Here is a 13,525-nt window from a genome sequence, read left to right as displayed (position 1 = left end):
CTTTTAATCTATATCTGGACTTTAGTTTCCATTATATTCATTTCATTACTGGCTCAGTATTTAGCAAGACTTGAGACCTAAGCACAAGTGAGACTCCAGACTTTTCTTTGTGTTTTATAACTCAACTACTGGTTTTCTGAATTGAAGGACCTGTATCTCAGCCTTACTGCCTTGTTTCCAGATTTTGAGTTGTCTGGTGAGTTCTCTTTGCTCACCAGTTTCACATTCAGCTTTTTACAACTCAGGAGATCTCTCTGCCCTGCACTGCATGCATGGCTAAGTGCATGCAGTGAAGTCCTAGAGAAACTTGGAGGTATTTCTCACTGTTTTGCTCCCCGAATCCCAGTTTGGGCAGCAGACTTATACTGGGTGAAGTCTCAGCCTTGCTCATAGTTCTCCTGACCCTCAGCTTCAAGAGGACTCTGTATGCCTCAGTGGGGGCTTTGTTCAGAGCTCCTGCCTTTCCCCTGACCTGGGATATTCCCTGCATGCACTCAGTGAAGGCCCCATTTGGAAAGAAGGAAGCAGATGGGTACAGATTCTTCTTTGTCTGGGCTTCTTGAGGAGTCTCAGCCACCACACCAGACCTTATGAACTTTTAAAACATTGTTGGTTATTTGGCCTGTTTCCTCACACCCCTTTCCCTGGTGAACTCCCCCTTCTCCTTTTACTCCACTCAGGATGAAGGCAGCAGTCAATCCTTTTCTTATTGGAAGGACTCATTATCACTGTCTGGATCTTAGTTCATTTAGCTTAGGGGGTTTGTTTTTTTTTTTTTGGTCTTTTTTTTGAAACTGTGTTTGTTTGGTTGTTTGTTTTTAAGTTATCTATCCTGTTCTCATTTTTAGGGCTCTTACTGATTCCTAATCCCTGATGAGAAGTGAAAGCTAGCTGCTTTTACGGTGGAGTCCGCTTGCTATTTGTAGGACTTACATATGAGTCCAGTGTGGAAAGAGCCAGAAGAAATGTTAATAATAACCATCGTACTGTCTTAGGAACTGCTGTGCCTTTACCACCTGAGCTGTGTTGTTCATTGCCTCATAGTGTGTCTGGTGCCTTCTCATCATGCGAGTGCTTTGTCTTCCAGGAATGTCATCCACATGAGTAAGTGTCTTGAAAAACTCAATCTGATATCTCAAGACATGTCTGAGTCCTAGTTTAAGATCCAACTGAGAATCTCCATGCCTTGCTCTTTCCACACTTCCCCAGCCACACAATGGATTTAAGAAAACGTCTTAACAAATTTGTAGATCAATCTGTCTAATTATCAGGAAGTTTCTATTGGGATGAATTTTCAAATCTTGTTTGATTTTACCCAGGAGAGTGATTGTGGGCTAGTCTGTATGTTTCACAGAGAGTACAGGCAAACGTGTGACTGAGGAAACAATGAAAGGCCCAGAGAAGGGAGTAATGTAAGTAGACTCCCCGAATGAGCAGACGTCAAAGTAGTAACCAGGGTTCACGTAGAAGGGGGTGACCAAGAGGAACTGTTTGGGCAAATCTGTGTGATGACAGCAAAGCCCAGACTAGAAACCACTGAACAAAATTAGTGGTAGAAACAGACAAATACAGAAAAATGTAAACAAAAATGTACCTTTCCAACCAGCTATAGTAACCGTTCCTTTTCACATTAAAGCAGAGATATAAAAAAAACTGCACCATGCACTGCAGGAAGTCAGGTCTCTTCCCAGATCTGCACTGCCACCCCTCCACCAGGATGTCTACCAGTGGCTCACGCAGGCACTCCCTGGTCCCGCTTCCTAGACACCTGCTTCACTGCTTGGAATTGTTTCCTTCATCACGTTGTCCGTGACGCCTCAGCCTCACACAGTGTCTCACTAGCTGTCTGTTTCTGAGCAGCCCTCATTCCTTCCGTCTTGTTCTCTCTCTAGCCAACACCGTTTCTCCAGCAAATCCGTCTCCTCTATCCAGGCTTTACATCAACTGCCTCGCCACCATAAATGAGTGTGACTGTAAGTCTCTTCTGTCTAACAAAGAGAGGAGCTCTGTTTCTATAAGGATCCCAATCTTCCTTTTTAAGTTGATCAGTTCAAGCTACTTCCAGCTTTTTAAAATAGCTATCTTTTTTTCTCTATTTTTACTAATTAGTAATAGAATATAATTGTTCTTTTTTTAAACGGTATACATTTATTGACGTATTTCATCCCCCAAACACCATTTGCAGTAGGTACATTTACATTTATTCCATGCTTAGAGATAAGAAAAGAGATCTGAAAAGGTAAATTACTTGCCCAAGGTCATGTGTGTAATAAAAGCCTGACTCCTGAGCCTGAAGTCTTGACTACTTTCCTCTAGATCATGAATGAATCATTAAGCAAGCAGTGGGGTACTGTTCTCCTCAAGGAGTGGCAGAATGTGTAATTCATTAGTAGCTAACAATAGCTTATGTTTTGACCTAAACATTGGCTATTGCAAATGCCAAAGACAGAAAGCTAGACTAAAAAAAATTTGTGTTTTACACAATGTGAAAAAAATTTTAGTTTCTTACAATTTGATCAAAGATAAAAATGCCTCTCCCCAAAATATGCACCTTCTCATAATGAAACTCCCATGTGCTCCATGTTTTCATGAAACAATCAAAATGATACAATAACAGCCAAATTACAAAAATACTATTTTACCAAAGAATTTGGTGATGAAATTAAATCCACTAATTTCTAAATAATTAGCTTTTCTGTGTTTCGTGAGGCAATTCTAGATGGGTCCATTTGTGTGTGAGTGAATTTAAAACAAATATCAATTCTGATTTGATCTGTGATGACTGGACTGTGTAACTGTCTGCATTTTTTTCAAATAACTAGTTGAAGGCACAATACTTCTTGTATTTTCATAGCTTTGTAGTTAAAACTACCCATATCAGTTAGGAAAGTTTTCAGCTTCAAGGAGAAGGAAACCTGATTCACAGTGATTTTTAAAAAGTGAGGATCTGTTTTTTCCTGGATGTAGGCAGCTTTGGCATTGTATTAGTGACAGTGATGTCAAAGCCATCATCGCTTATTTTCTTGTTCTTTCCCGTGGGACTGAAATGCAGTGGTTACTGTTGCTTTAATCTTCATGCCCACGTTCAAAACAAGAAAAAGAAGGCAGGAGAAAGGGTCATCATAAGTTCTGCTTCATCTGGAAAGCAAATGGCCTTCCTAGGAACCCTCTTGACAGTCATCCATTTGCATGTCATTTACATCTTTTTGGCAGAAACTGAGTCGTTTGGCCACACCTCAGCGACAGGGGCTTGGAAAGGAGGGACCTGAGCAGCAGCCTCGGCTGGGCCAGCGGTGTTCCATCTGCTGAGTGGCGGGCGCATGTCGGTGCTGGGTAACAATGAACAGTCATTGCCCTTCTGAATTGTATGACCCGATTCTGGAACTTTACTATGAAAAGTTATTTGATACTCAGTAGTTACACTGGTAATTCAATCATGTATAAGATCAAAGAATATTTTATATATATACATTTAAAGGATAAATGCAGTTTAATATCTATAGTAATATAAAAATATTTGATGGTAATACTCACTGCTCTATCCTTTTAAGTCTTCTATTAATTTTGTTGTTGTGTATTTATCAGTTTAGGAAAAAAGTAGAGGTCTGTTTATTTCACAGCCACAAAGAGAAGTATTAGGTTATAGTGAAATCACCAGAGTTCCTTTCTCGATACCCCCCTCCCCACCCGTGCACATTCAGGAATGGGAATAGTGTTGACATCCACGGAACCTAGAACAAATACCGATGTCAGTCACATCGAAAACATAAACACGTTTCAAATTCATGTGGATTTTAAACAATCTGTTTTTTCTGGCTTGTAGGAAAATTACCAACTAGCATATTGCATTAAGAACAAAATGTTCTTTAATCAGGATCAAATTACAATCTTATAGTAGTATAGTAGTAACACATAATTATATAGATGGAATATGAAAAATTTTTAAGCATATTCTTTAAAATATCCAAAGACACCAGTGTTTTCTTTATTAAAAAGTTATTTTCCAGATCACTGGATAAATGTAAATATTAAAAATTTGATTTTATTAAGATTAACTGAATTTTTTTACTTCTGTGTGCAAAGCATAGAAAAAAATGGTAACTACCTTTCAGTTTGACGGTTTGAAAAGTCTGGCGTAATTTAAAAGCAACTTTCCATCTGGCTGGCACAGTAAGCAAATGGAATTAGAAGAGATTTGGTCTCTGCTTCTTGATGTGAATGATAATGATTAGTGTGATTTCTTTGGTTTGTTTTTATTCCTGCTTTCATTTTTGTTTTTTGGTTTATCTGTGGGGTATCCATGAAGGGTGACATTTCTGTCATGTTATGGCTTAACAAATAAAACAGGAAAATGTGTGTGTTTCTGGACCACTGTTGTTGCCTAGGCAGCCCCCCTTTTCCTTCCTGGCACCCTCCTCCATGTAACCACATGTTTATGGAAGATGACATTGTCCGCAGCCGCCGGGCGAGTCTCTGCTACCCAAAGCCAGTCAGGGTAACCCCCTAGTGGACCAGGGAGTGCGCGCTCCCTGTTCTGAGCAACGAGAGGTGCGGGGACTTCACTGCAGGGCTTCTTAGAAAAGATTTTTCTTTTGGCAAATAGAAGAGCAGGGCAGGAACAGTCCTTTTTCTTCTGCCAGACAGAGTCACGTGTACATGGAATGGCTGGAAGTGCAGGAGCCCGTTGAGAGCAGGAGGGCAGCCCCCAGCTGCGGCTGGCAGCCCTGGAGCCATCCTGCCTGGGCTCGAGTGACAAGATAGGACATGTTTTCCTCATTGCTATGTTGTTTTCTGTTATGTATAGCTCAGTGCATCCTGACCGATACAGTCGGCCATATTTAAATCTTCTGAAATCAATGTCCATTTAAATGCAATTTAGTTGTTTTGTTATACAGTAGTTAAAATATAGTGTCTTAAGCAATAGTGTGTGTGTGTATGTGTGCGTATTGTATTCTTAAGTAGTACTTGGAAGAATTTTTTTATCTAAATTTTAATGGTGACCTTATATCCTGACTATTTGATGTTTTTTGAATCAAATAATGTCACAATAAATAAATATATATATATGCATATTTTGTCCATATGGACATATAAACCTTACTTTGTCCATAAGCTATAAATATTAAATTAGGGTGTAGCTCAAGGGGTAGAGCGCATGCTTAGCATGCAGGAGTTCCTGGGTTCAATCCCCAGCACCTCTTCTAAAAAAAAAAAAATAAAGAAACCTAATTACCCCCCCCAAAGAAACGTAAAAAAAATTATGAATGATCATCTCCCTCCAGAGTTAATTGGTAGTCTTAATTATTTGTTGTCTCATTGTTTCATACCTTTAAGTAACCATTATTATATAATCATAAATAGCTTTTACCAATTACTGTCTTTTTTCCAGAGTGCTGGTAAAGCATCTCTACCAACATATTAGTACACATTTCTAGATAATTGGCTTGCATTTTCAAATACTTCCAAAATAAAATTTCTAAAAACCTCAAACACAAGGAGTTTTGAAAAATGTGAATTGGTATAATTTTACCTAATATGGCAGATTGGGAGATGAGTTACTTTATCATATATTAATGTCGAAGTTTATACATCTGAAATTCATAAAATTAGTGCAATCCATAATGCATGGTCAGTCTTGCAGTACATGTGGTTATAGTAATATAAGAGGACATGAAAGTCATTTCTGATGGTTCCTAGAGTTTAACTGTAAACTCTTGGGTAACTTTTAACAAATGGAATAATGAGTGTCAACCCGGGAATTTGTAGTTCTAGCTAAATCACCGTGTTCCTGGGGATTTTTTTTTAAGAATTCATAGTGCTGTAACTTGTCTTAAAGAGTAGACTAATATTGAGAAGGACAGAAAAAGAAAAGAAATACAGGTGCACCCTCTTCTGCTTATTAAAAGATTCTGCCCGTCCTTGAGTAGAGTGCTACTTAGGAACGTAAACCGACTGCCCTTTCTGGTTTCTTCTGTGCTTGGTTTGACATACTCTTGGTGTCAGGAAATTCTCCCCTCAAAGCCTTAATCCCTCATGTTCAATTTAAGCACATTTCCTCCTCTGTAATCAGTGAGGAGACCGAGCAGATGGTCACCATCTTCTACACACTAAGCCTTCAAGCTTTTTCTTCAGAATAAATGATCCTACTATTTTATAGACTTGTAAAATTAGATGGGACCTTGAAGTCATCCCAGCCTTCCTCTGCCTTTAGACAAGACTACCCTTTAACCATCCCAAACAGATGAGCAAATGCATCCTATTTTTAAAAGAGATCAAGAGAATCTAATCAAAAACCTCCAACAGTCACACATTCCTCTGATGAAAAACCCTCACTTTCAGGAAATCATCATCATTATCATCAAATAGCATTTTCTAAACACCCACATGTGCAAAAAACGTTTGTATATTCAGACCCTAAAGAGGGCCCAGGAGGCCTAGAAGAGAGGGCTGAAGAAAACTGCAAAGGTGTAGTAGAGTCTATTCAGGGCAGTGGGGGAATCTAGCTACGGCATGCACAGACCTACAGCAAACACATCAAAGCAAGTTATTTTTAAGGGACATTCCAGAAACCCCAGAGGATTTTTATGTTTCTATTTAGGAAAATTGTCTTATAGTTAAAGAATATATCCATTTGAAACAAATCTGTGTTACTTTAAAGTCATAACGTTTCTAACATACGTGATAATGAATCTATTGCCTCTGACAGATACTGGGGGAGGAACTGTCTCTAAAATGTTTGAGTTCTTTTCTCCCATTTTCAGCTCTTATGCTCCCGCAGAGCCAGAGTCAAAGACTGCTCTCAGAATTTTCAAACTCCCCACTCAAGGCTGGAGTGTCTCCATGTCCTTCAACTTTTCTTCCATTCAAGGGTCCCCATTCTCTGAAGGTTGCAGATTTCTACTAGGTTTTAATTGAATAGAGCAATTTACTCAGTGGTAAGCTTTCTCTTAACATAAAATCATTTGATTAAAGGAAAAGACTTCCCCATAAACATGAAATATTGGTATGGAATATACATCAGTATTGACATATCATTCTTTTTATTTTATTTTATAATAGATATGTCCATTCTGTTCCCTGAACTTATTCAAGGCTTAACATTTTCACTACCAATGAATAAAATGCCTACATTTTCTAGGGAAATGGCAAACTTCCTTATTAATATTAAATGTCTCTTACATTTGAAAGCAAAGGACATAACACTGGATACTTTCGTAAGTGATCACATTTATTCTTTTAATTGCATTTCAGGGTAAGAATATTTATTCTCTCTCTCTCTCTCTTTGATAAAGAAACTAAGCCTAAAAGAGGATTTCTTTATGAGAAACTGAATTCAAATACAGGCACCTCTGGTCCTAAAGGATGTGTATGTACAATCATGTAATTAATTTGATCTAAGATCAACTAACTAAAGGTAGGTTTCTAGAGTATCAAACAACATAAAACAAAACAGAACAGACTCTTGCTTATTTCCCAATTGCAAAGTGAAGGATACACATTTTCATTTCAGGATAAAATCAGTGCATTCTCTGTATTTTGGTCTTGTATTTACTACACAATTAATATCCTTTAATATAATATAATTCTATGAAACAGTATAGTGTATATTCTAGGTATTTTTATCAGTTCATATTGTTGGTTATTATGAACAACTGTTTAGATTAGGCTTTGGTCCCACAAGCCTGAAGCTCACTGGGTAATGCAGTTACTTCAGTTCTGTTCCGTTCAGCTTCTACAACTTCATGATTAAGCAATTTGGAAAAGATTATAGGAAATATGAAGTGTTCCCTTCTGAAGGAACTGGTGAATTCATAGGTACAGCTGTCCCAGTGAATTCTGTAATCTGTGCAATTATAGGGAGTTCTCATCTTTGAGAGTGAATGGGTTGCATGAATTCAGTTATCTATATTATCATTCAGTTTGTGTACCAGTTTTGTTATGAGCAAAAAAAGTAATGGATGTACTCCTTAAAACAGTTTCACAAGTTAAAAACTAACTGCATCTTATCTTTTTTTAATTTAAATCTATCTGTGTGAGGTGATTTTAATCCTCATCAATTTTTTAATATTTTCCCGTCCTGGTAATGATCATAACTGGCTCCTGAAGTGTAAGTATAAGGCAAATGTTAGGTTATTGTAAATTCAAGTGGCTTCCACAGTTGATGGTAGAATGATGGTAAGAAACCCCCCTCCCTCAGTGTCAGTCATCTTGGTAATCGTGCTGCTTCTGCAGGTCAGCAGACCTAGAAGAAACAGTCACTCCTGTTTCATTTTTATGTGCATTTACTTTGGTCGTCAGTTTGGTCAGGCAACTGGGACTGAAGCCATCCTTGGAACAGATTAGGTTATTGGATTCTTCTATACATAAAATAATTCTGAAAATAGAGCCCTATGGACTTCTTAGATGCGTCTTAAATAGTTGTGGTCAGCCAGTGTAAGTAAGACAGAAACTTTGTGGTCAGCCAGCATAACCTTGCTTTGCACGTGGTGAATGCTATTCTTGTACTGCTACCAACAAAATCATATCTGGAGAACTGACATTTTTACTTAGGGAGGGTTTCAGGTAGGTTTTACAGCATTTCACTGTGTTTGTCCACTTAGCTTGTTTCAGCCAGGGTCTTAAAATCCTCCTTGCCTCCTTTGACCGTCACCTCTTTCTTGTAAAAACTGGATTTGAGCAAGATGCATTTAATTAATCAGATCCGTTAGGCAGTCAAAACATTGCTTCTCTTGCAATGAAAAGGAAGAGAATGATATCACAAGCAGACGGAAATGACATATGTAACTCTGTTTCTCTGCGTGGGCTCCAGTACGTGCTTAATCTTGAATTCCCATTTTGAGAGGCTTGCCAAGTCAGCGCTCAGACATTTCATGGAAGATGTTGCTGTGAAGCAACATCAAACACTATTCTAATTCTTGACGGGTTATTCTCTACAATTGCACATACCTGGCCTTCAGAATAGGGTAAACTAAAACTCACTGAAGAAGAATAGAAAGACCATTATTACAATTCTTGAGGAGTTCAGAAATCAATGATCCTGCAGAAGGAGAATAGGCTGTTTATCATCTCTCTGTCTCTTTGATGTCAAGGGAAAAAATTGCCCTTAAAATCTCAGCTGGTATTAGTAGCTTTAGAATTTACAAAGCACTTGTCTGTCCCATATTTCATTGAATTCTCACAGTGTCTTTGCAGTCAGTGCTAATATTGCATATGGTAACCTGTTTGAAAGCTGAGAAATTGAGGGTCAAAGAATGCATGTCGTTTTCCCAAGGTCATGAGCTGATACGTAATGATTCTAGGATTCCACCTCTAAAAGACTGAGTGAGAGTTGGATCTGGTTTTCCATCTCATTGCAGTGCATGTTTTATTAACAGGACGTCTATCATATATTGGAGAATAATTTTATTTAAATTACTACATTCAGAATATGTAAAAGTGGTTTGTAAATACTGTTTGATTTGAATAAAACAGAGTAAAACGATTGTTTTTATTTGCTCACTAGAAACAAATACACACCCTCTGGGTCAGCACTTTTCCAATGATCATGTGATTTAAACAATAATGTTATTCCGGATATTTGAGATTAGGTAAAATTACCGAAATGAGACAAGTATACATTAGGGTTCTCAATCTTGGCACTAGTACGTTTTGTGCTGAGTAAGTCTGTGGTAGGAAGCGTGTTCTGTGCATTAAGATTTGGACTCTCCTGCCCTCTACTTGCTAGATGCTAAGAGCAGTCCCAGCTGTGACAACCTCAGATACCTTGAGACATTGCCTGCCACCCCCTCTTGAGAATCACTGCTCCACCTTAGTTGAACTGCCAGGACGGTTGCTCTCTCTTCATATTACAGTGGGCAGTTGGGGAGAGTTGCCACACATTAGCAGAGGTGTTACATCTTGTCACACTTGTGTTGCGGTGGACACATTAGCAGACTGCATGATTCTCTAGTCTCATTCTGCCTGTGAGGGAGGGCAGAACTGACAACATGCCAGGCTCTCTGAATCTTTCTTTGAATCTCCTTCTCTGAAGTGAAGATCTTTAGCTTGTTTTGTTCTTTTTTGCAGAATGTCCCTACTGGGAGTCAACCGGTCCCTCACACTTTTGCGCATCTTGCAGGTGAGGCACTGACTTTGGTTCTGGATTATCTTGTCATGGATGTTTATACAGCAAACGGCTTTAGACAAGAGAGGTCATGTCTCCTTGTGGAGTATAAGGTAGACATGTGCACTCCTTATTGTAAAAATTCAGATTCTCTGAGCGCAGGGTCCTCTCCCTCAGTGAGTGCTGGTTCCAGCTGATCCTCTTCATGCTCTCCTGTGGGAATTAAGAGTTGCAGAACCGGCACAAAATGTTGATGTGCTACTGCTGGGAGTGATAAACTGTCCTTCGTCCCTGAGCCAGGAGTCTCTTTGTCTCCCACCAGCATCCATGTAACGACGGCAGCCTGAATTTTGATTTTTCAAGTAAGGCGGTCCTTCCACTATTCGCATTTAGTGGCAGTCTTTGCTATGGATGGGCAATTAATTAAAGGCTGTTTATTTCTCAGAATGTTCTTGGCTTGTATCGCTTTTGTATGCTCATTGATAATATCACATGAAATGTCTTTTTGCATCTATTGAACGGCATCCTCAAGAACGCCATCCACTGTGGCACACACATTTTCCTTTTTGTATAAGCATGTTGTCATTATGAAGGAGAAGCTGTTCTTTGCCCGAACAACAGCTTTATTTTGTCTTACGGACATCACAAAAGTTATGATTTACTGCATTTTCATCCTCGCTACATCTTTTAGGAAATGAAGGCTTCCTTTCTCAGTCAGCTGCTAGCAGCTGCATAGTGTCATTTGGTAATAATGTTTGGTGTTAATCTTACTGCTGATTTATTATTTTTCTACTTCTAAATAATTGGACACCTGGGGAACTCGTATCAAAAAAATATAAGCCAACCTCTTAAAAGGTTCATGTAGCAAGTCACCTTGGAACAGATTTTTGTTATTAACGGGGGTGAAAAAAAAAAAAAGAATCACTTGAGTGGTCTCCCTTATATGGCTGTCCCGCATCAAGGAGACCATGAGATCTTTTGTCTTTTTCCTTGGGCCTCTGGGTTAGGAGGTAACTCATTTGCACAAAGATCCTGGGGATCCTTTGGGAGGAAAATTGTGGTGATCCCTCACAAAGTTTGAAAAAGTGATGGAATGGACTGGAGTAGTGTTTGGGAAAGTTTTCCAAGAGTATGACCCAGGAACTTCAGGAGGACCCCCCCCCCGACTCCCAGAAGTGCAGGAACAGCCTGGCTTGACACTTGTTTTCAACGTCTGATACCCCCTGGGAGAGGCTGATTCTGGTCCACAGGGTTGCCGGCTCTGGAGAGTCTGAGCGCCAGCTACTCTAGCCTGATGGGCTTCTTTGAGGAGTAAGTGAAGAAGCACTTGAAAGTAAATTTTAGAAGTTTTAACCATGGAACCCATGTATATGACACATCTTAGCCTGTGGGGCCAGAAATGCTAAGTGTCCTTCAGACTGTGTCTGGCAGCCCCAGGAGACCCAGTTCTAGCAGGTAAAGATTAAAATTCCTCTTCCTTCACTCTGGCTGAAGGATGCATGCTTACATGGAATGGGTTGACCCTGGGGTTCTTGGACATGGGGGGGTCTTTGTTTGATTTGTTGATTGATTGTTTGAGGGGAAATGGTAATAATACCAAGTGGGGAAAGTAAATGGATTAAGACTTGTTATTAATAAAGTAAAATGAATATGCTCATGAATAGAGTTAGATTATTTTTAAAATTTCTACCCTATTCTCTCAGCTCTTTATCTTGTTCTTTCATGTGTTTTTGTTCAGTATAAGTGTTTTTATTTTTTTAACATTTTTTATTGATTTATAATCATTTTACAATGTTGTGTCAAATTCCAGTGTAGAGCACAATTTTTCAGTTACACATGAACATATATATATTCATTGTCACATTTTTTTCTCTGTGAGCTACCATAAGATCTTGTGTATATAATCTTGTTTATCTATTCTACAATTTTGAAATCCCGTCTATCCCTTCCCATCCTCCGCCCCCTTGGCAACCACAAATTTGTATTCTATGTCTGTGAGTCTATTTCTGTTTTGTATTTATGCTTTGTTTGTCTGTTTGTTTTAGGTTCCACATATGAGCGATCTCATATGGTATTTTTCTTTCTCTTTCTGGCTTACTTCACTTAGAATGACATTCTCCAGGAGCATCCATGTTGCTGCAAATGGCATTATGTTGTTGGTTTTTATGGCTGAGTAGTAGTCCATTGTATAAATATACCACATCTTCTTTATCCAGTCATCTGTTGATGGACATTTAGGCTGTTTCCATGTCTTGGCTATTGTAAATAATGCTGCTATGAACTCATGTTAGTTTTGAAAACTACTTTAGGCTTTTATAGATCAGGTGGGTTTATTAATTAAATGCATCATTTAGGTGCAGAAATGTATATTATCTCTATTCTAGAGGCAGAATATTATCATTCATGACTGCATTGTTGCCTAAGGGATCTGGAAGAAAATCATGATTCTAATGATTGACATCTTTTTAGAATGGATTCTTTCATAGAAGCAAGCACATCCAGAGACCATGATCTGAAAGTTGGATAATACTTCTAAAACACAATGCAGAAAAAAATGTCAATATTGGCAGTTGCTAATGATCCCTATGAAACACCTAAACAAAATAAAGAATGAAAAATGACTCCATTTAATTGATACTTCTGGGAAATTCAGGTAGGTGTTGAAGTCATTTTAGGTCCTGGGCAAGTTACCAGATGGTATAATCTGTATCTTTTTTCATTCCTGTAAGCCTGAAATATATGATATTTTAAATACTTTCTTTATGTATTGTGTTAAATCAGGAAATAGTCTCTTGGGTTGGTGTTTGAGATGGCCGTGGAAAAAGCATTCTGGTTTGATTGCTATGATGTTGTTGGTCACCATATATCTGTGACATTGAGATACAAGATTGTGAGGAATATACAAATAAATAAGTGGTCATTTCAAAAAATGTAACATTTTCTGAGAAAGTTAAATTTTCCTTGATTTTCACTATTTTTCTGTATCACCTATTTTATCAGCCCTAAGCTGATAGATACTTATATTTATAATCAATTGCCAGTAATAGACAGCTTAAACTAGTTTTGAATGACCTTTGTAAATCAACTTGTATAAATGACAACACTAATAGTAAAAACAAAACAAAACAAAGCAAAACTGAAAAGGGTTCTTAGTGTTTGGATCTGACCCAAAATGACTATTAAAGTTGTAAATTTTCCCATTAAATTGATAACAATGTAAGCAGCTCTCTCTATCAGTGGAAATGCTGACATAATTCTGAGTAATAACACCCTTTCCAAGGGGCTTTGATATGTTGACTATGCCTTTTATGAGTCTGAGTGTGTTTCTGATTTTGAGGAATGTGTTGATGGATGGTGCTGACCTGGAGGGCTACCTTGCTTGCCTAAGAGTACCCTTCTCAGCAGATGTGCAGCCTGACACAG

The 13,525-nt window shown here is 38.4% G+C and overlaps 1 long non-coding RNA gene across 4 annotated transcripts in view; it reads left to right on the top strand.

Annotated features, from left to right (window-relative positions):
• The window catches only part of LOC140701181 (uncharacterized), a 101,659-nt gene that overhangs the window by 71,764 nt on the left and 16,370 nt on the right, over positions 1-13,525 (top strand). For 2 of the 4 annotated variants that reach the window (XR_012080108.1, XR_012080107.1), the window contains one exon: positions 10,066-10,117. The exons of the other annotated variants lie outside the window; for them this stretch is intronic. This is a non-coding gene — a long non-coding RNA (uncharacterized lncRNA). The remainder of the gene's footprint in view (positions 1-10,065; positions 10,118-13,525) is intronic. 4 annotated transcript variants of the gene reach the window in all.

Source organism: Vicugna pacos, chromosome 14, assembly GCF_048564905.1.
Source record: "Vicugna pacos chromosome 14, VicPac4, whole genome shotgun sequence".
Taxonomy (NCBI): domain Eukaryota; kingdom Metazoa; phylum Chordata; class Mammalia; order Artiodactyla; family Camelidae; genus Vicugna; species Vicugna pacos.
This window is presented reverse-complemented; position numbering and strand designations above follow the sequence as displayed.